General features: G+C 40.0%; 1 protein-coding gene across 1 annotated transcript in view; it reads right to left on the reverse strand.

The window, feature by feature from the left end:
• The window catches only part of SEMA5A (semaphorin 5A), a 630546-nt gene that overhangs the window by 273222 nt on the left and 335910 nt on the right, over positions 1–21414 (reverse strand). The gene's annotated exons all lie outside the window — the stretch shown is intronic.

Below are 21414 nucleotides of genomic sequence, written 5' to 3' on the forward strand. Positions count from 1 at the left end.
TAAAGCCAAGGTTGCTGCATAACTGAAAGCCTCTCTGCACTTTATTGGGACAGCCAGCGGGCTCTGGAAGAGGGGCGTGACAGAGAACCTGTCACACACCACCTTGAATAAAAATGTCAGTCCCAAAAGATAAAATGCTATATCTCATGACAGGCCAGGCACAGGGTGAAGGTGGTCAATAGGTCACTAGCTTGGATTTGTTGAAGCTACCATAGATCTCCAGGTGAGGATTTGGCCCTATTACTTTAATGCATGATATTAGAAGCATATTAAATTACCCACAGGAGAGACATTTCTCCAAGCACTAAGGTTCCTCAAGATGGCCTCCAAAATTTCATCTCTTCAAATAACATGTAAGCACACCCTGGAGGAATTATGATACTTTTTTTTTTTTTTTACTCCACTACAGTGTGTGATAGTTTTATTATGTTTAGACTCTGAAATTGGAAAAATTAAGACGCCACCAAAAATTTTCATGGTTGGTTCAGGTATGCATCCCCTGGCAGAAGGCTTTTTCTTGCAATACTAAAAATCTATTAGAATTGTAAATTAAGAAGATACAAACACTCCTGCAGCAGCTTGAATTCACTAAAACTCAAGCAAAAAAAAATGCTTGTAAGAAAATGGCTTACAGACACCTCAGGCTAAGCAGCTTTCCATTTTGCTTCTAATTCTCAAGAAGGTCTTGGAGTAAAGTTTTAAAGCACATTGGAATTTAGCGATGTGACTCCTGATGTTAACTGAGGTCATGTAGCTAAATCCACACTCTTTGAAAAGGTACCTTGTTATCCTGCAGAAAGCACAATTTTCTGGGCTTTAGCTACAAACAGTGACATCAAATGCACTTGTGCATATGTTTTCCAAACAAGTAACCATCTGGACCCACTGGAGTATATTATAGCATTTGTGGTACTGCCTTGCATTGTGTACATGGTTGCACATCTAGCAGTCATGGTTTTAAATTAAAAAAGGAACAAATTTAAGACTCATAATGTCTGAGCTACACTGAGAGGTAAGGAAGGATTTGTACCCCATGAGTGGCGATGGTTGGAGGCAATGGGCTAAATTCAGGCCTGATATAAGACCTTGCAATTGCAGTGACTTTACCAGGGCAATGTTTCATTTATTATGCAGGCAAAAGCCAGGAAGCCATATTACCTTGACGTGAGCTGCAGGGAGCATGCTCAACATTGATCTTTAATACATCTATAAAAGTGTAACACATTTACTTCAGTGCAGCCCCACCCTACTCCCAATACTTGCACACAGGACGGAAAGTGTCCCATTGATTTCAATGAGAGCAGGAGCAGGCCATTAGAGCTCAGTGGCAAAGTGCATTCCAGAGGTCATCGTAACAGCCCAGAACTGTGGAATCTTGCCCTGCCCTTGCAGGATTACAAGAGAAGAGGCACTGGCCAGTGTTCCATCTCCCCTCACTGCGTTGGTGAGAGCACTGTTTATTTGACCCGAATCATGAAAAGGAGCCTTTGTAAACTTAACAGGCACTAAACAGATTAAAAAACAAAAGGAACAGAACTATTAAGACCCATGACACAAAGAGTTTTAAGTGTATTCCTTTATAGAATCATAGAAGATTAGGATTGGAAGAGATCTCAGGAGGTCATCTAGTCCAATCCCCTGCTCAAAGCAGGACCAACATCAACTAAATCATCCCAGCCAGGGCTTTGTCAAGCTGGGCTTTAAAAACCTCTAAGGATGGTGATTCCACCACCTTCCTAGGTAACCCATTCCAGTGCTTTACCACTCTCCTAGTGAAATAGTGTTTCCTAATATCCAAGCTAAACCTCCCCTACTGCAGCTTGAGACCATTATCATCTGCCACCACTGAAAACAGCTGAGCTCCATCCTCTTTGGAATCCCCCCCCCCCGCTTCAGGTAGTTGAAGGCTGCTATCAAATCCACCCTCACTTTTCTCTTCTGCAGACTAAATAACCCCATTTCCCTCAGCCTCTCCTTGTAAGTCATGTCCCCCAGCCCCCTAATCATTTTTGTTGCCCTCCGCTGGACTCTCTCCAGTTTGTCCACATCTTTTCTGTAGTGGGGGGCCCAAAACTGGATGCAATACTCCAGATGTGGCCTCATCAGTACCGAATACAGAGGAATAATCACTTTCCTTGATCTGCTGGCAATGCTCCTACTAATGCAGCCCAATATGCCGTTAGCCTTCTTGGCAACAAGGGCTTGCTGCTGACTCATATCCAGCCTCTCCTCCACTGTAATCCCCAGGTCCTTTTCTGCAGAACTGCTGTTTAGCCAGTCGGTCCGCAGCCTATAGCGGTGCATAGGATTCTTCCTTCCTAAGTGCAGAACTCTGCATTTGTCCTTGTTGAACCTCATCAGATTTCTTTTGGCCCAATCCTCCAATTTGTCTAGGTTACTCTGGACCCTATCCCTACCCTCCAGCATATTTACTTCTCCTCCCATCTTAGTGTCATCTGTGAACTTGCTGAGGGTGCAACCCATCCCATCATCCAGATCATTAATAATCATTAGGACTCTTTTCTTCAACGCCACATACAAAAAACACCAAAACCCAGTGCATGAGTCTCTTAGGTAACCTACTGTTCAATTAAAATTTAATGTTTAAAATCCTCTAATTCTTAAATTTAAGATTTTCTAACATTTTCAAATTCAGACAAGGTACTCATGAGGAAGATGGTTGTCTAATCCTAGACCACCTCACTCACCACATATCAATTCTTCTCTAATAGTTACTTTCCTAGCAAATTGGCAATAAATTTCTGCCATAAAATTTACATTAATCCACTGGATTAACTTCAAACTGTTGAATATGGATTCCAATGAAAAAATGAGGGGCAATAAAAGACCTAAGACTGAATCACCTAAGCAGCTGAAGGGGGAGATCTCAAGGCCACAACAGAACCTAGCCCAGGATATTGTGGCACTGGAAGATTTCCTCACAGACTCACTGGATTTCAATCTCAAAAGATATTCATGGCCTCTCTAAAGATGCACGTGATGTAAATTCCCCAATGGCTCACTTGGAAAATGAACTACAAAAAATTGCCATTGGAACCAATGAAATTAAAAAAGAAACTACCCCCTTAAAGCTTAGACTACTCAAACTGGAAGAAAAACAGGATGACTAAGAAAACAGATCTCAGAGAAATAATCTTCACCTCTTGGGCACTGCTGAGGGTCTCGAGGGGATGGATATTATCAGCTTTCTTCAGAAACTTCTCCATGACATACTTAAATTGGACCCTCAGCCACCCCCACTCAATACTGAAAGGGCTCATCAAATGCCTTGTAGTAGAAGGCAGGAGTCTGATAAGCTCAAGACCCATCATCTTCAAGCTGCTGATGTTCAATGATAAAGTAAGGTTAATGAATGCTGCCAGAAAAGAGGAAACCCAGAAGTCACAATTTCCCCCCCAGACTTTTCAGCTGAGTTTATCAAAAAGAGGACTGCATTCAATGGCATAAGTAAATCCTGAGGGAGACCAACATCAGATATAGCATCAAGTACCCATCCACCTTCACTATAGTTTTAAAAGGCTCCTCAAGATTTTGTAAAACGCCTTCTGAAGCTTGGCAGACACTTCAAAGATTGAGACCAGATTTGCCCAAAAATAGCAGAATGTTTTTATCATCATAAAAAACATACTTGTTTTCCTATGTATCCTTGTAGATATGGTATTCACTTACACCATCTTCCCACTTCTAGCAGATAACAAGCTAGGCTGAACTCTTCTGTTGATTTTGGAACTGAGCAATCACAACTGTATAGCACAGCAATGTATAGAGTAATAATTTAACCCTAAACTGGGGCTTATATCACCATCTACTGACTGAACTATTAACTGCACTAATCATCCCAGCTTGCACTGCTAGATAGAATCTCTTCACTAGCTCTGATGGATTGTGTTAGGGTAACCACAAGTCCCTTAGAACAGTTCATACTCCTGACATGTAAAGTAGAGTATAACCTAAACCTTGAATAGCCCTAGTTACTCAGCTTGTGCTGAGCATTTGACATACTAAGAATATGATTTCTTTATATTGTTATATTTTTCATATTTACATTTTGTACTAATTTATATTTGATTTATCAAATCAATTGTAAATTTACATGTGATGAGTCTGTATATATAGATAGATATAGATATAGATAGATAAAAACTTCTGTAGGTAGAAATATATTACATATGTTCTAGAATACCCAATAGTATTTACAGAGTAATATCTAATTTAAAATATATTTGCACGTAGAGATGTTTAGACTATTATTAGATAATATAGGGAGGGGAGGAGCAGTTGGAGTTAAACCTTCGGGAATCTGAACATGCCCACATTATCTTGTTTTAAATCTGTTAATTGTTTTGTTTGTTTTCTGTGACAAATATATTTTGGAAGATATATGATATTTAACTATAGATCTTTTTCTATACCTGACCCTTAGAGGCTCAATTGAAGGCCTACATTAATTCATAACTAACTAGTATCTAATATGTATAAATACAGACCATATCCTAGAGATGCGGTTTTACAATATCAAAGGGAAATATGTCTCTTTAGAATAAGGTTATACGTCTTAATATATAGTGGGGGAGGTCTAGGTTGGATATTAAGAAACACTATTTCACTAGGAGAATGGTGAAGCACTGGAATGGATTACTTAGGGAGGTGGTGGAATTTTCATCCTTAGAAGTTTTTAAGCATGGGCTGACAAAGCCTTGGCTGGGATGATTTAATTGGTGTTGGTCCTGCTTTGAGCAGAGGATTGGACTAGATGACCTCCTGAGGCCTCTTCCAACCCTAATATTCTATTATTCTATATCATTTAAATCTTTGCCATGAATTTTCTTAGAGTGTGGTCCCGGAATGTGAGGAGACTTAATAAACCTTCCAAAAGAATTAAAATCCTGACACACCTCAGATCAAAAAAGTCCAAGTAGCTTTACTGCAGGAAACTCATCTAGCAGAAATAAATGTCGATCAAATGAAGAAGATGTTGGTAGGTGCTGAGTATCATTAATCATTGAATTCTAAGAACAGAGGCACCTTCATTCATAAAAAGGATAACTTTTCAATATATACAGTCCTGGTTTGATCCCAAAGGAAGATACATTCTTTTTGAAGGCTGTTTCAACTCAAAACAGTTAATTCTTGCAATCATTTACAGTGTAAGTGGAGGTAATTCTGAATTTTTCAAAGATATTGCAGACATCTTTTCTAATAAAAAAGACATTTCTGTAATACTGGGAAGCCATTGTAATACTACACTAGAAAGATATCTGGACAACTATCAAAGTTCAATAAGCTAATCTTTATTGTTAATGTATGAACTTGATACAAAATATATATGGAGAGTGACACATCCCAAGGAACATGGCTATACATAGTTCTCTTCGGTACATTCACCTTACTCTAGAATTGACTCTTTTCTTGTGTCTTCAGAACTGATTCCCACATAGCTAGAAGTAGCTATTGATAATATATTAATTTCAGATCATGCTCCAATTATACTTACCATAGACACTAGTTACACATAATTAAAATCTTCTAAGTATAAGCTGAACACTCTGCTAATAAAAGATGCAAAGTTTTGCTCCACAGTTGATTCAGTGATCTCTAACTTCATACAAGAAAATAAGCACTCAGTTAACCTCAGATACCATCTTTTGGGACCCTCTGAAAGCTATGTGAGAGGAGAATGCATAAAGCATGATTCCCAAAAGAAGAGTGAAAAAATCAAGGCTCTCTGGACAAAGAAATAGATGAATTGCAGACAATGCACAAGAATGACCAAAATAATGAAAACCTCTTATGTTATCTAATCAATGCAAAATAAATAAAACAAATGCTTATCCAGCCAAGTCAAATTTGAATTCCACAGGATCAAACAAAGATATGAATGGGGAGAAAAAGCAGGTAAACTGCTTTACAGAAGACTTAAGATGGAACTAGGCAACAGTAACATTTCTTCCTTATTCCTCATCCTTGACCCAAAAGATATAGGGAATTTAAACAATTCTATCAAGCTTTATATAAACCAACTAATTTGATTCTGATAAGTTTTATCATTTCATTGAAGCTCTGCCTTTTAATACCTCAACTTCAGAACAAGTGTTGTTTATGGACAAAGCTATCACAACACAACAGATCAAACAGGCTATACAAATATGAATTCCGGCAAGGCCCCTGGGACAGATGGCTTTCTGGCAGATTTTTTTTTTTGTTTTAAATTATAATCGGCTATCTTCTATTCTTTCAAAGATCTTCACTGAAACATTCCAAAATGGAACCATATCTCGTGGTATGAGAACTGATTTAATTACTTTAATATTAAAGAAGAATAAAGGTGGTTGCAACTGTGGTGACTTTCGCCCCATAGCTGTATTGCAAAAATTTTGTGACACGACTGAATGCCGTCGTCCCATTAATAATACACAAAGATCAGGCTAGTTTCATTAAAGGAAAATTGGCTGCTGATAATACAAAAAAAAATCACTCACTTGATCCAGCAAGCTCAGATGTCAGATGTTCCCTCTACAGATTTACTTCTAACACAGAGAAAGCTTTTGATAAATTGAATGGATTTATCTAATGGCTCTCCTAAAAAACCCTTTGGATTTGGACAAATATTCCTGAATTGGGTCAGCGTATTATACAACTCTTCCCTTGCTTCACTATCAACTAATGAAATTATTTCGCCCACATTTCAATTAAAAAGAGGGACATTATAGGGCTGTCCCTTCTTTGTCCCTCCTTTTTAATGTCTCTCTTGAACCACTGGAATTGTACATACATCAGCACGCAGGCATTGAAGGTGTGACTATAAACAGGAAAGAATACAAACTCAGTTTGTATGCTGATAACTTTTTTGTGCTATTGAAGAATCCACACTCATCAATCCTATCATTGTTGAATATAGTTAAGGCTATGTTTTAGTCATGGGTATTTTTAGTAAAAGTCATAGACAGGTCACAGACAGTAAACAAAAATTCATGGCCTGTGACCTGTGCATGACTTGTACTATATACCCCTGACTAAATCTTGGGTGCTAGGGGAGACGGTGTGCAGCCCAGGGGTGCTGAGGGTGCTAGAGGTGATGGCTTACGGCCCAGATGCACCAAGGGTTCTTGGGGCGGTTGGTCGTACATGGCTCAGGACCCCCAAAGGTGCTGTGGGGGGAGTGTGGCGGCGCGCGGCCTGCACGGGTGCTGGGGAGGCTGGATGGCAGTGCACAGGCCAGAACCCCTGCCAGTGCTGGGGAGGCAGGGCCAGGTGGCAGTGCGCAGCCTGGGACCTCTGCCAGTGCTGCTTGGGTGTGGGGGAGGTGGTGGCCCGGGACCCACGCTTCTGCTGCTGGGCGGGATGGGGGTGCTGCGTCCCAAGACTGGCCCAACAGCAGCCGGTGCGGCTGGCCCAGGGGCTGGAGCCGGCTGCACCAGCTGCTGTAGAAGTCATGGAGGTTCCAGAAAGTCACAGAATCCATGACAGACTTGCAGCCTTAAATATAGTTGATATCTTGGAAAAATCTCTTGTTTTTGCATTGACTGGAATAAATCACAGGCAATGGATATACACAAAAAGGCCAGATTATTCTCAGTTTAAGCATTTTCCATTTCAAATATGCAAGGAAATAACTTATGTACATATTAACATTTGTCCTAATCTTCCCAATTTTGTATCTATAAACATGGGCTATATATTTAAAGAAATTTCCATGGATATAGGGAGCTGGCATCTCCTCCCTCTATCCTTACTAGGGAGAAGAGAAATAGCCTAGCCAAAATTAATATCTGCTCAAGATTGACGTATATTATTAGCCTACTGCCTTTCCACGCCTTTCTCTTGCTTTTTGCTTGAATAAATAGGACTATCATGCAATTTCTATGGGATATAAAACATCCTTGTTTGTCACATGAGACCCTTAAAAAATCCTGGGCAACTGGAAGTATGGGGTTGCCAGAATTGTATCTATATTATCTAGTATTCCAAATGTGTCCTTTTGTAAGATGGTTCCCCTCCAGCTGCTCTGTATATGTACTGGCCTGGTTTGATATTGGGGGGAGAAAAACAAACAAAAAAAACCTTAGCTATGCCATTCTTTTATATATCTTAAGAGGCTACCCACACCCTTAAGGAAAAATCCAGTCTTTGCATCTACATGGGGCATCCTACAACGCATTAAGACGATTACAGCATCCAATCTTACCAACTCTCTTTCTGTACCACTATGAGATACCCCATGTGTCACGATCAAGGCCAACTCCATGCTTAAGATAGTTTGGATAGAAAAAGGATTAACAAAAATTAGAGATATAATACAAGATGATAGACTAGCCTTCATTTACAAGTCTAAAATATCAGCTACCGGTGTCTCACAGTTCCTTCTTTCAGCGGAAATGTTCAAGGATTCGTGCAAGGATAAAGGACAACTGATCTGTTGCAACTCTCTCTAGAAAAACATGTAAATAAATATGGAATCAAAAGTCTCCTTGTAAAAATTACTTATAGGTTGCTTAATGGTTCATAGTGCCATCTCAACCTCGGTCTCAAAGACAAATGAGGAAAAGAACTTAGCCTTACTACCACAACAGAAACCTGGGAGGATATCTGGCTTAATGTGAAAGATACTTCAAGTTTTATCCTTGTGATTTTTCCAGAACAAGGTATTAAACAGATACCTTTGGATTCCAGAATGTTTGCTTAAGGCAAGACTGCATCTCCAGTGTTCACTGTGTGTTGCCAAAGAGCTTCAGGTCAACCTTTCACACGTCCCCTATTCTTGTCAAATGATGCATGTGTTCTGGAACATCATATTCAGAAACTTCAGGTGTTGCTGTCTTTCCTTCTCCAAGCGTGTGTATTTTAAGGGTTCTAGATGAGTTGGTATTACCAGTTAACATTAAGAAATTGATTGCAGTGATTATTTTAGTGGCCAAAAGAGTTATTTTGAGGAAATGGAAATCTGCAATTCTTCCTTGATACACTAACTGGTTTAGTGAGCTCTGTACTTCTGCATTTATGGAAAATATGACTCTGTCTAATAGAAAAGCTTAGAAAAATATGAGGATCTCTTCTCACACATGAAACTATTGCATACGTTTGCAGTTTAGTATATATTAGTCCCCAATACTCAGGTTATGACTCATAGGTTATATTCCCACTTATTTATCTATTTAGTCACTTCAATGACTGATGACCTATACAGGTTCAGGGTTTTGTTTAGTTTGTTTTTGTTTGGTTGTTTTCCAGCTTTTACAAATAATGAACATTGAATTTTGTTATTTATTTCCATCTGGTGCATGTATTTATATGTTTTGTTTTGTTATGTGTCTGTTTTTTATATAAAAACAATAAAAATAAAGTTTTAAAAAATTCAGACTGAGTTCCAAAACCTCACACAATGCCTTTAACTTAAATTCACCAAAACTATTTTTTTTTAAATATTCTTTGAACCAAACAGAAGTCAGGAATATCAATAAACTACAGAGCAGTTTGACAGAACTATTGGTCCTTTTCAGCAATTAAAAGTGATGGTTAAAGCTTTGGACACTTCCCTTACTGCAGATTTTGTTTTTTAATCAGAGTAAATGGAATGCCATCTTTGTTTCTTTTGATGGGGTATGTTAGAAAAAGTGGTATGTACAGAAACAATAGGAGATTTTTCATCTTTTGCTATCCCAGCAAGCCTTGGAATGTAAGTGTAGGAAAAACAAGTGGGCTATGATATTACAACCCATCAGACCTGTTCACCTCTCCTCTTCATCCTCCGTAGCCTGCTGAAATAGCTCTCAGATAAAATTAGTTGTACACTGAGCACCTACTCAGTGTTCAAGAAGAATAATGTTCATTTTCAACACTGATATTCTTAACATTTGCAAGATTCTTTCCTTTTCTGCTCTCAATCCCTGTGCCAACTTTTCAATGATTCATATAATACAATATGGTAAGCAAAAGATATTGGGTCAAATTCATGCCTTGTGTAAGCCCACTCTGCAGTCAAAGTAGATTTGACGCTGGCTCAAATTCATCCGGGTGCAATTTTTATAAGGAATCACATTTAAATTAACCAATATTTAAAAGAAAAACACACTTTGGGAGAGAATAAAAAAACACATTCTCTTTTGATGAACCAAGGCACACTTTCTTTACAATTAGCTATTTTACCCATATTTTTTAAAATAGCAACATCTAAAAAAAATTGGAAAAACTATTATGTTATAGAGTCATGTGAACCTTCCAGAGTCAGTTTGGAGGATTCAGAGACAAACTTAACTATACGGGGTCACTTGGATGTTCAAATTCAGGAGTCTGGGGACTACAATGGCTTGCTGTATGAAATGGCATCAGATTTCAAGAACAGTTTTGTTTGAGTGGGTTTATTTCACATAGATCTATTCTGCAACTGAGTTTTTACCCACTATTTTGCTTTCCTGCTTCCTTATAAAAAAATCTTCGGGAAAAAAAAGCAATTTATTTACACAGCATTCTCTGATTTTACAAAAATATAAAGCAGACTAACAAAATTTATGCCAAGGTTTTAACTATTATCTGGCCAGGTTTTTTACTTCATTTTCATACCAACTTGACAATATGAGGGCAATCTGGTTGCAGATATTTATTTCTTTGTAGCAAATCCATTGTTTTAGATTACTATTTCAGCTATGTCTATATTTGATTTTTATGTTTTTAAATACTTTTGTGAAGAGCCCAGACACTCATGCACTGAGCCCTTAGAGCCTTAAATAATTAAATGAAAAATGAATCCATTGCAGGTTATTTTTAATCTTTTGCTCTATTTCTCCTTAATCTCTCATATTTATTTCCTTGCTTTACAACAATCCCTGCTGCAGGTGCCGACCTGAATAGCCAGATTTAGTACCTTTTAACCATGTAGACTTCTATGGAGCTTATAAAATGCTAACACATGCGGGCCATAATGACGTTTTATTTGGCTCACTCCTTGATCCATTAGTTCTTTTAAGCAGTTTAAGGTGGGTAACTCTATGAAGTTTAAGTAACTACTCTCAGCTTTCTGAAGCCAAGTGTGCATTAAACTGCCATATATGATAATGCCCTTGTATATTTTACTCTCCAACTCTTTTCCCTCCTTGGCTTCTAACAAAGCTCAGTGTGACAATTATCAATAAAGTCTGGAGGCAAAATTCTATGCAGGTTCTTTTTCTGCAAATAAGGTAGCATCTCAGTAGCCATAATCCAATAACCAACGGAGTTCCTCAACAGAGTGTAAATCCATTCTTCAGTGGCATGCCTGAGGATGGCCTGTTCTCTGGGCAAAATATTTTTGAGCCTCACTCTCCCTTACACTACATTCTTCCATTGTGGCAGGAGGAAAAATATGGTTTTCCCTGGGCCCACTCTTAACCTGCACATTGTGTTTTACTAACTGGACTCACTGGCTCCCTGCTGCCACCTGGACTGCAGAGCTCCAGTGGAAACTCAAATGAGTCCTTCTGCCCAGTTGTCCCTGGTAATCCTTATATTCCCTACTCCAGTAAAACAGGTTCCACGGCAATGAAGAGGGAAGCAGTCTCAGGTAAAAGTAATTAATTTGTTTTCTCCACTGGATTTCAGGGTGTGGGAGGAGAAGAGAAGTTATAGGAGTGAAGCCAGTTCCCTGGCCTCATTCTCTGTTGTCCAACTACATAGAGGTGGAAACTCAAAGCTGTCCCACAGAAGGGCTTCTGTGGTGTGAGTGGAAAGAAAGAGCATGTCACAGGCACACAGACAGAGCTCCCTGTTCCACCAGCAAAGCCTCCTTTTGTACATAAAGCCTGGCCCCTGTAAGTAAAGACCAAAATCTCCCTCTGTAACCAGACCCTGTGGATGATCAAACAAAATTAAAAAGTGCTCCCCACTTTATGGGCTTAGTCCAGGGAGTCGCCAATCTGTGGCTCCGGAGCCACATGCGGCTCTTCAAATGTTAATATGCAGCTCCTTGAATAGGCACCGACTCCAGGGCTGGAGCTACAGGTGCCAACTTTCCAGTGTGCCAGGGGGTGCTCACTGCTCAACCCCCAGCTCTGCCACAGGCCCTGCCCCCACTCCACCACTTCCCACCTCCTCCCCTAAGCCTATTGTGCCCTCACACACACCCCCAGCCTCCTGCATGCCAGGGAACAGCTGATCAGGAGGTGCTGGGGGTGGGGGAGCTGATAAGGAGCTGCTGATATTACTGTGGCTCTTTGGCAATGTACATTGGTAAATTCTGGCTCCTTCTCAGGCTCAGGTTGGCCACTCCTGGCTTAGTCTGTTAGAAGAATACACCAATAAAAGAACCCCCCTCAAACCCCTTCTTCTCAGGTCCCAGACTCATTGTTTTGTTTTTATTTTCAACACAATAGCAATTATAACAAAAGAAATGAACAGTTTTAAGAACAGTCGACTTTCTCAGCCATCTGTGCTCAAGTATTTACCTATTGATTTCTTAGCTAATCTGAACTCCCCAACCACACCCAGGCAAGGCTAGCAGGTTCTACAGTTCCTAATAAGGCCTACCTGCCAGACAAAACTGTGTGTTTAACTCCTGATCGTCTCGGAGAAGCCTCTGTAGCAGAGACAAGGGAAAGGGGTGTTTCTTCCTGGGAACCATTTTGGGATTGGGTGCTGTCAGCCCTGAATCCTAAAGGGTCATACTGTGTTTCCTTTTCCCGTCCAGACTGTGAATGGTGAATATGACTGCGGTTTGAAATCAAAAGCACTGCTATCTTCTGACTTTATTAATACATTAAACAACAGAAAAAATGGTTAATGACTTTTCATAATTGTTTTTCTTCAAAATGTGTTGCACATGTCCATTCCACTCTTGGTGTGTGTGCACCCTGCACACAGTTATCAGAATGTTTTCCCTCAGTGATACCCATCAGAGTGGCTCGAGCACCCTCTGCTGCTCCGCGCCACTTGCCACTGGTATAAAGAGCCAGGTGACACTAGGGTTGACAGGCGACCTGTTTTTAACTGGAATGTCCAGTCGAAAAGGGACCCTGGTGGCTCCGGTCAGCACTGCCGATTGGGCCATTAAAAGTCTGGTTGGCAATGCAGTGAGGGCCCAGGGCTAAGGCAGGCTCCCTGCCTACCCCAGCTCCGCATGGCTCCCAGAAGCGGCTTTCAGGTCCCTGCAGCCCCTAGATGCATGGGTGGCCAGGGAGGCTCTGCACGCTGCCACCATCCTGAGGGCCAGCTCCACAGCTCCTACTGGTACCCCAAACCCTCTCCCGCACCCCAACCCCCTGCCCTAGCCCAGAGTCCCCTCTCACATCCAAATGCCCTCCTGGAGCCTGCACTCCCTCCAACATCCCAACCCCCTGCCCCAGCCCTGAACCCCCTCCTACACTCCAACCTCTTGCCCTAGTCCAGAGTCCCCTCCCACACCCAGACTTCCTCCTGGACTCCACACTCCTCCAACACCCTGCCCCAGCTTCTCCTGAACCCCAAACCCCTCATCCCCTGCCACACCCCAGAGTCCACACCCCAGCTGGAGCTCGCACACCCTCCCGCACCCCAACTCCCTGCCCTAGCCCGGTAAAAGTGAATGAGGGTGGGGGATTGCAATCGATAGAGGGAGGGGGATGGAGTGAGCCAGGGTGGAGCCTAAGTCAAGGCGCAGGAAAGGGGTGTTCGGTTTTGTGTGATTAGAAAGTTGGCAACCCTAGGTGACACTGAGTCCCCTCAGTTCCTTTTTGCCAGATAACTGTGATGCAGAGGGGAGGAGGAATATGGATATGTGCAACACATCTCTTGGGAACTGACATGCAGTGATATAGGAGGAGGAATTGGAGTTCACATATATGTGGACCAGAGAGCAACTCATCTAAACTTGGCATCAACTCTTGAGTAATGGCATAATGGGATGTGAACAGAGGACCAAGTTGCTGCTCTACAAATGGCCTGGATAGGTAGTCGCCCAAGGAATGCTGAGAAGGCTGGTTGTGATCTTGTGGGGTGTGCTGTCAATTTATCTGGTGGGGAGAGACCTATCAGGTCCTAACAAATATGAATACAGGAAGTTATCCAAGACAAAATTATTTCATTCTCTCAGCTATGGCTACAAATAGATGGGTTGACTACTGAAAGTGTTTACTTCTATCTACATAGGACAGCAATGCCGTTTTGACATCCAATGTGTGTAGCTCTTGCTCCTCTCTGTTGGTGTGCAGTTTTGGGTAAAATACAGGAAGTAAATCAACTGGTTCACATGAAAATTTGATAGTAGTTTAGAGAGAAAATTCGGATGAGAATGTAAGTACACTTTATCTTTAAAAAAACCTGTATCAGACAGTTCAGATGTCAGAGCATATCATTCAGTCACCCTTCTGGCGGAAGTGATGGCTAACAGGAATACCAGCTTCAGAGAAAGGTGTAATAAGAAGCACGTTGCTAGACGCTCAAACAGTGGTCCCATAAGTTTTGATAAGACTAAGTTCAAGTCCCGGGGGGAACAGGTTCCCTTATTTGACAGCACAACTTCAAAAATCTGATCACCATATCATTAGATAATATAAAACAGTTATCCACGTAAGGATGGAAAGCTGATATTGCTGTCAGGTAGATGTTGATAGAAGAAATTGCTAACCCTTCCTGTTTTACGTGCATGGGCTTTCTGCAGCAGACACAGGCTTGAAGCCCAGTGACCAATGCAGCCCTCAGTACTGGGTATTGAATGAAACCACCAGCCAAGGTAAAACAATTTAACAATACTAATGACTAACTAACAACTTTAATAACACCATAGAAACTACTTACTCTTTCTTTCAGAAGGGTATGATGGGAGTGAATGAAAATCTGTGTTGTGTACCATGCTCCTGAGGTCCATTCCTAAGTCTTTTTAAAAAAACGTACTTAGTACTACTCCAAGCAAAAGTATTTAATATCAGCATATAGTTTTGTATTGTGGAGTTGAATTTGGATACTACATTTCTAGTTTGGGACAGGGGAAATGTTTAGTGTTGTCAAGATAAAATTCAAAGTATGCTAGTGTAGGCTGAAAGTTACCTTTCCTTTCATCCATCATGTTAGATCACAAGCATTGTGCTGCGACTCTCAGACATGGGCTGGCTGTTATTCTCCTAGTTTTAAACCTCAAAAGCAACTTCTACTAAAACAGAGGCCTATGCTTTTATTTACAGGACACATTCCAACCATATTTTCTATTATATGTCCCTTTGATCAATACAATTTGTCATATTTCATTGCCATTTAGGCTTTCTTCTTTTTTAACTCCAAAGTGCTGATGTCTGTGAGCTGGCTTGCTGATAAAGCTGGATGAATGTTTGAGGGCTATATTACATTAAGAATCATAAATCTTTTAGGAACAAAACAATTTAGAAAGTGAAACCCCTTAAGTATTATGCATAATTTAATACAAGCCTACTTAAGAGGTCCCTGAGGGTCTTTGTTACTTTTTTAGATAAAGACTAGTATTTGTTTTATTCCCTTGTAATCTATTATATCACTAAATTCCTTACATATACAATGAAGCATCTCAGAAGGTTTCCTTGGGTTAAAAACTTTAAATAAAATATTATTAACTTTTACCTCTTTTAGTGCCATATATTTCCACAGCAAAGGCTGCATTTTAATGATTATTGAAGAATATTTCCTAAACTGGAATGTGGCTCCATTGGGACAAAGGAGAGGGGCAGCGAGAGGAAACAACCCCAAATCTACCTCCTCCTCCCCTCCTTCCCCCACAGCAAGTATGCTTTTGCAGCCAAAAATGGCCCTTTGAAAGCCACTCATCCTCCCTCCTTCCTTCCCTCCTCCAGTTTAATATATTTAACACAGAAGGGGGTGACAGAGAGGTGGAAAGCAGAAGGGATTTTTGAGGGGAGATAAAAGTGAGACTTGGAGAGTAAAGAGGCTATCAGTCATGTGAAGGCAGATTACCAACTTGCTTTTGCAGAGGGGCACTATATCAGTTTTCTGGTTCAGAAAAGCCCCTTGCACCTAACAGCACCAATTCCCCTATATCCCCCTGAGCTTTCTTGATGCATGACCTACAAAACAATAATAAAAAAAAAAACCTGTAAGAATAGCCATACTAAGTCAGACTAATGGTCCATCTAGCCCAATATCCTGCCTGAGTCAGATACTTCCAGGGAAATTAACAAAACAGGGCAATTTTCAGTGATCCGTATCCTGTCATCCAGTCCCAGCTTCTGGCAGTCAGAGGTTTAGTAACCCGGAGCACGGGGTTGCATCCCTAACCATCATGGCTAATAGCTATTGATGGACCTTTCCTCCATGAACTCATCTAATTCTTTTTTGAACCTAGTTATACTTCTGGTCTTCACAACATCCCTTGGGAACAAGTTCCACAGGGTGACTGTGCATTGTGTGATACAAATTCCAGTCTTTTTCAACTGCAAAGGATTGTGGGACATGGTAGGTTGTGTGTCAGATCAGAAAGAAAGAATCACTGAGATGGAGGAAAAGGGAAGAAAGGAAGAAGAAAAAACAAAGAAAATGAAAAAAGAAAAAAAGAAGAGGCAAGACAGACAGAAAGGACAGTAAAAAGGAGCAATTCACCAAACCACTACAAGAGGAACTACTGTTTGAAGCAATAAACCCATAGAAAATTGAAATTTGTAACATTAGCTCACAAGTACAGATTTGTATTATAATTTACTTTTCACTTCCAGCACAGCCCTTAGGAGAAATCCCACACTAATTAAAGTCAATGGGAAATTTGCCACTGACTTCAATGGATATAGGATTTTACCGTTTATTTCTTTCAAGTAATTTTTTCAAGGCTCAATTCTACCTTGCTTACACATCTAAATCTCCCAATTTAAGACCTGATCTTTCTGCCCTTGAAGACAGTGACAGATTTGGCATTGATTTCAAAGGAAGCAGACTAGACCTTTAAAGAATACTTAAGAATATTGTATTTCAGTTTCCAGAATCAGCTATATTTAAGATTCCACCTATTTTGTTAAGCGTTGACAGACATATTTTCTAACCAAGAAACAAAACTGTATTAGCATAAATCTATTTTTCCAGACTTTATAAATTAGCAGGAAGATTAGGTTGCTCAGTGGCAGTGGTTTTAGGGGTTTTTAAAATGGTTTTGTATTATTTCTTTCCAGAATGAGGGGGAAATAAATAAAAACAGTTAATACAGTTTAGGGATTTCCCAGACAGAACCAAGGTTATCTTCCGCAATCTGAGACAATGTTAAGTAAAATAGCTGTAGAAGGAGCAGCATAATTCACAAAAGAAACTTTCAAAATCATATCCTCTATTCAGCACTATCCAATGAATTATTTGAACTGCTATTGTACAGCAATTAACTGTTTAACAAATTTAGGAGCAGAGTTTGAAAGAGACTGAGATGATTCAACAGATTTCTACTGAAGTCAAAGAAGTCTACTTCTGTGCATCCCAAATTTTTACAACACACAATGTGGAAAATGGAGTATAGTTCATTAGAGGATTATGTATCTATGCTTATGACATAAACTGTATGTTATTTTTTTTAAAATCACAGATACTGACCATGCTTTCATAGGTATGAGAAGGATAGAGGTGATTTACAGAAACAACATGGAAACTTATTACAAGGAAGTGGGTTTTTTTTAACATTTCATTTGGCACATTTTCTTTCTTTATCTTTCACTCTCTTCTCAAGTGAGATGTCTGCCAGTAGCATTTATGAAAGCATTTATGGTAGCTGGGTTTGCAAAAGTTACTAAAGCATCCGTGCCTCTTTGGGAAACTCATTTAAAACTCAACATACTATGTATGCCTATGAAAATATGTTATAATTGCATGGGTGGCAATGGCCTATTAAAACCTAAACTAGTGGTTAAATCTATTTCCCTCCCATCCCTAATTATTTTGGTGTTTTCTAAATAAATTGTTCATTAGTTTTCCACAAATATAACACTTATAAACACAAATTATTAACGTCAAACTAAATAACAAAAAAATCAACCCCACAATCTTGTTTTGTACATCAGAGACATGTAATTCTCCAGAATCACAAACACAAGTTCAAAATCTTTAAAGAGACATTTCAAAGTCTATTAAAATATAGTAAGTTGGAAAGTCCTCAGCTATTATTTTACTAATGGTTTATCTGTTGGGTTTGTACAGAAGATCCAGGACTGAAGTTGTCTGCTGGGCCCAAAGTCTAACCAGTCAACGTATGGCATCTGGTAGCTCTCATACTTCATTTCTCCTTCGCATTACTCAGCTTGTTCTACAGTAACTCCTCACTTAACGTTGTCCTGGTTAATGCTGTTTCATTGTTATGTTGCTGATCTATTAGGGAACAAGCTCGTTTAAAGTTGCGCAATGCTCCCTTATAATGTTATCGTTTGGCAGCTGCCTGCTTTGTCCACTACTTGCAGGATTCTCTGGAAGAGCAGCCCCTCCTGGAGGAGATGGGGAGAGAGGTGCCGATATCAGGATGTCCCCCTGCTCCTGTCCCCTGCTGTGTACCCCCTCTCCCCAAAGCAGAAGAGAGGGACAGAAAGAAGGGAGCTTGTTGGAAGCTGTTGCTTCCTGCCTGAACTGGCTGATCTGCTTAAAAGGGCAACTTACTTTAAGTGGAGTCAGTGTATTTAAAGGGGCAATGCACGTTTCTCTCTTTCACTCATGCAGGCACTCCCCAGCACCCTGGAAAGTCAGCACCGATGCAGCCATGCATGTGCTGTCCAGAGGAGGGAGTGATGCACTCCAGCTGGGTAGTGTGGGCTCATCATCATGTTCAGTTTTTAGAGTTTTGCAGCTAGTGCCCTGCATCCATTGTGTTTCCTCCCTCCTGCCTCAGTCCATGCTGCCTTGTAGAGTGTGAGGTTACATTAATAACAGTGTATTAACCCTTGAGGGCTCAGCCGAGTGCTAGTTCATCATTTTAGCAGCAAGGCATTCACTGGGAAATATTCTACCCTCTTACTCCACCACCTCAAACAAACTTCACAATCATTCATTGCTGTGTACAATATTAAACTGTTTGTTTAAAATTGTTTAAAACTTATACTAGATATGTATATAATGTCTATTGTCTGGCGAAAAAAAAATTCCCTGGGACCTAACCGTCCCCCTTTATATTAATTCTTATGGAGAAATTGGATTAGTTTAACATCGTTTCACATAAAGTCACATTTTTCAAGAACATAACTATAACATTAAGTGAGGAGTTACTGTATTTTACACGTATGATTCTTAATAGATTATATATTCAGTAAAGTTTTTTCCAAATAAATTATAATTCTGCCTCTTTACCATCCACAATATTACACCTCCTTGCCATGGGTGTGAGTTTATACATTTTTTAATCAATCCCAAATAGAATAGGGTAGGCCAGTCCTACAAAGCAACATTATTTTCATGAATTTAGCAAGGAAAACAGTTCTGTGAATGAACTTTCTTTCTATTTAAATCATTGACAAGTGGAAGTGGTGAATATGTTTCAGATGATGTTTAAGGCAGTGAGTATTTGTAAGGGATCCCTGGATCCAGATGTTTTGGCATCTGGATTTAAGTAATTGCATTGACTTGAGTCCTGCTGAATTAAGCTCCTGAAGCCTACTGAGTAACTACTGCTTTTGATTTATTTCATATGTTTTTTCTTTATCTTTTTAATTCAATTCATATAAATTCATGAAACAGCAAAGCTCATTGTAGTAAATTGCATGTACAGCCTAACTGATATACTTTTGCACTGTATAATCCTACAGAGCATACTACAGCAACTTTAAAAAAATATATGTAAAGTCTCATTTTAATTTGAATGCTTAAATAGCCTAGAACTTCTAGGTTACTAGAGTTAAAGGTCATGCTGTGTCACAAAATAGGTAATCTTCTCTAGCACTGAAATAAGGTCCTTGGATATATCCATGATCTTGACTTCACAAGAATTTAATCATATTTAATGACTCAAACAGATAAAATGTATATTTTTGTAGATTTGCTTTTTAAAAAAAATTAATTTATAAGAACAGACTGTGTGAGAGAAAAGAGTATGTAGGAACAGAGATCTTCTACACATTTTAATTTTTTTTATTTTAATGGGTTTTATCTTGAGAAGTTTTTAAGGTATCTCTTCTTTATCAAGATGCAACCTTACAAAGATAAACTGTCTGATTTTTGGCCTAGTTTCTAAATATGAGGATTACTGTAAATTGTCTTGTTTATAAGAAGAATGGTGACATCTGGCCCTTCTTCTCATCTTTCTTCTTTTCCCTTTATGCTGCTTTTCCTGGTGAGGGTCACAGCGGCAGCATGGAGAGTAGGGAGGACCAGACCTCCCTTTCCTCTGCAGTAGGTTCCAGCTCCTCCTGGGGGATTCCCTAGTGTTCCCAGGCCAGTCAGGAGATACAATCCCTCCAGTGTTTTCCTGGGTCAGCCTCAGGGCCTCTGCTCAGTGGGATGTGCCCGGTAGAGTTCCAACAGAAACCTCCTAGGGGGCAGCCTTATCAGGTGCCTGAACCACTTCAGCTGGTTCCTCTCAATCCAGAGGAGTACCAGCTCTACTCCGAGGGTCTCCTAAATAGCTGAGCCCTCACCCTGTCTCAGAGAGCAAGCCCAGCCACCTTCCAAATAAACCTCATTTCTGCCACTTGTACCTGCAATCTCATTCTTTTGGTCATTATCCAAAGTTCAGGACCATAAGTGAGGATGGGGACGCAGGGCAACCTGTAAACAGAGAGCTTCGACTGAGAACTCAGCTCTCGCTTCACCACCAAGTATAGGTACAGCATCTGTATCACTGTCATCGGTGCACTAATCCTCCAGTCAATCTCACGCTCCCGCTTACTATCACTCGTGAACAAGACCCCTAGATACTTGAACTTTTCCATGAAGGGCAGCTGTTCCCCATTTACCTGGAGATGGCAGGAAACCAGGACCAGGATGTCCAATCTGGAGGTGCTGTTTGTCATCCCAGCCATTTCAAACTTGGCAGTGAAATATTGAGTGTGTGTCGGAGATCACATCTGGTCCTAAACTGTTCAAATTTATTTTTATCTTGCTGATGGATGAATGCTAAGAGGCTGGTAGTTGCTAGGATCTTCTCAATCCATTATCTTTAAAGGATTTGGGGTCAACTTTCCATAAACTGGTTATATAATGTCATATCAAGACTTTTCCACATGGACATGGCCTTTCAAGTTCAAAAAGTGTGGCCTCTGTTATATATTTTCTATTTTATTTATTTATTTATTGGAGGGTGGGTGTCATGGACCTAGTCTCTGTGGTATACAAAGCAATGATTTTTTTTTAAATGGTGGCTTAAGCAGGACTTTCCCAAAATCAAAGCTCGCTAACAATGATCTAATTTAAACAATAACTAACCAATTTGTGTGGCTGCACACTTGATTTGCCCAGAGGCTTTCAAGGGTGGCACTGCAAAGTGGAGTAAAAATGATAAGAAATTAATAGAAGGCAAGA

This window comes from Gopherus flavomarginatus, chromosome 2 (genome assembly GCF_025201925.1).
Source record: "Gopherus flavomarginatus isolate rGopFla2 chromosome 2, rGopFla2.mat.asm, whole genome shotgun sequence".
Taxonomy (NCBI): domain Eukaryota; kingdom Metazoa; phylum Chordata; order Testudines; family Testudinidae; genus Gopherus; species Gopherus flavomarginatus.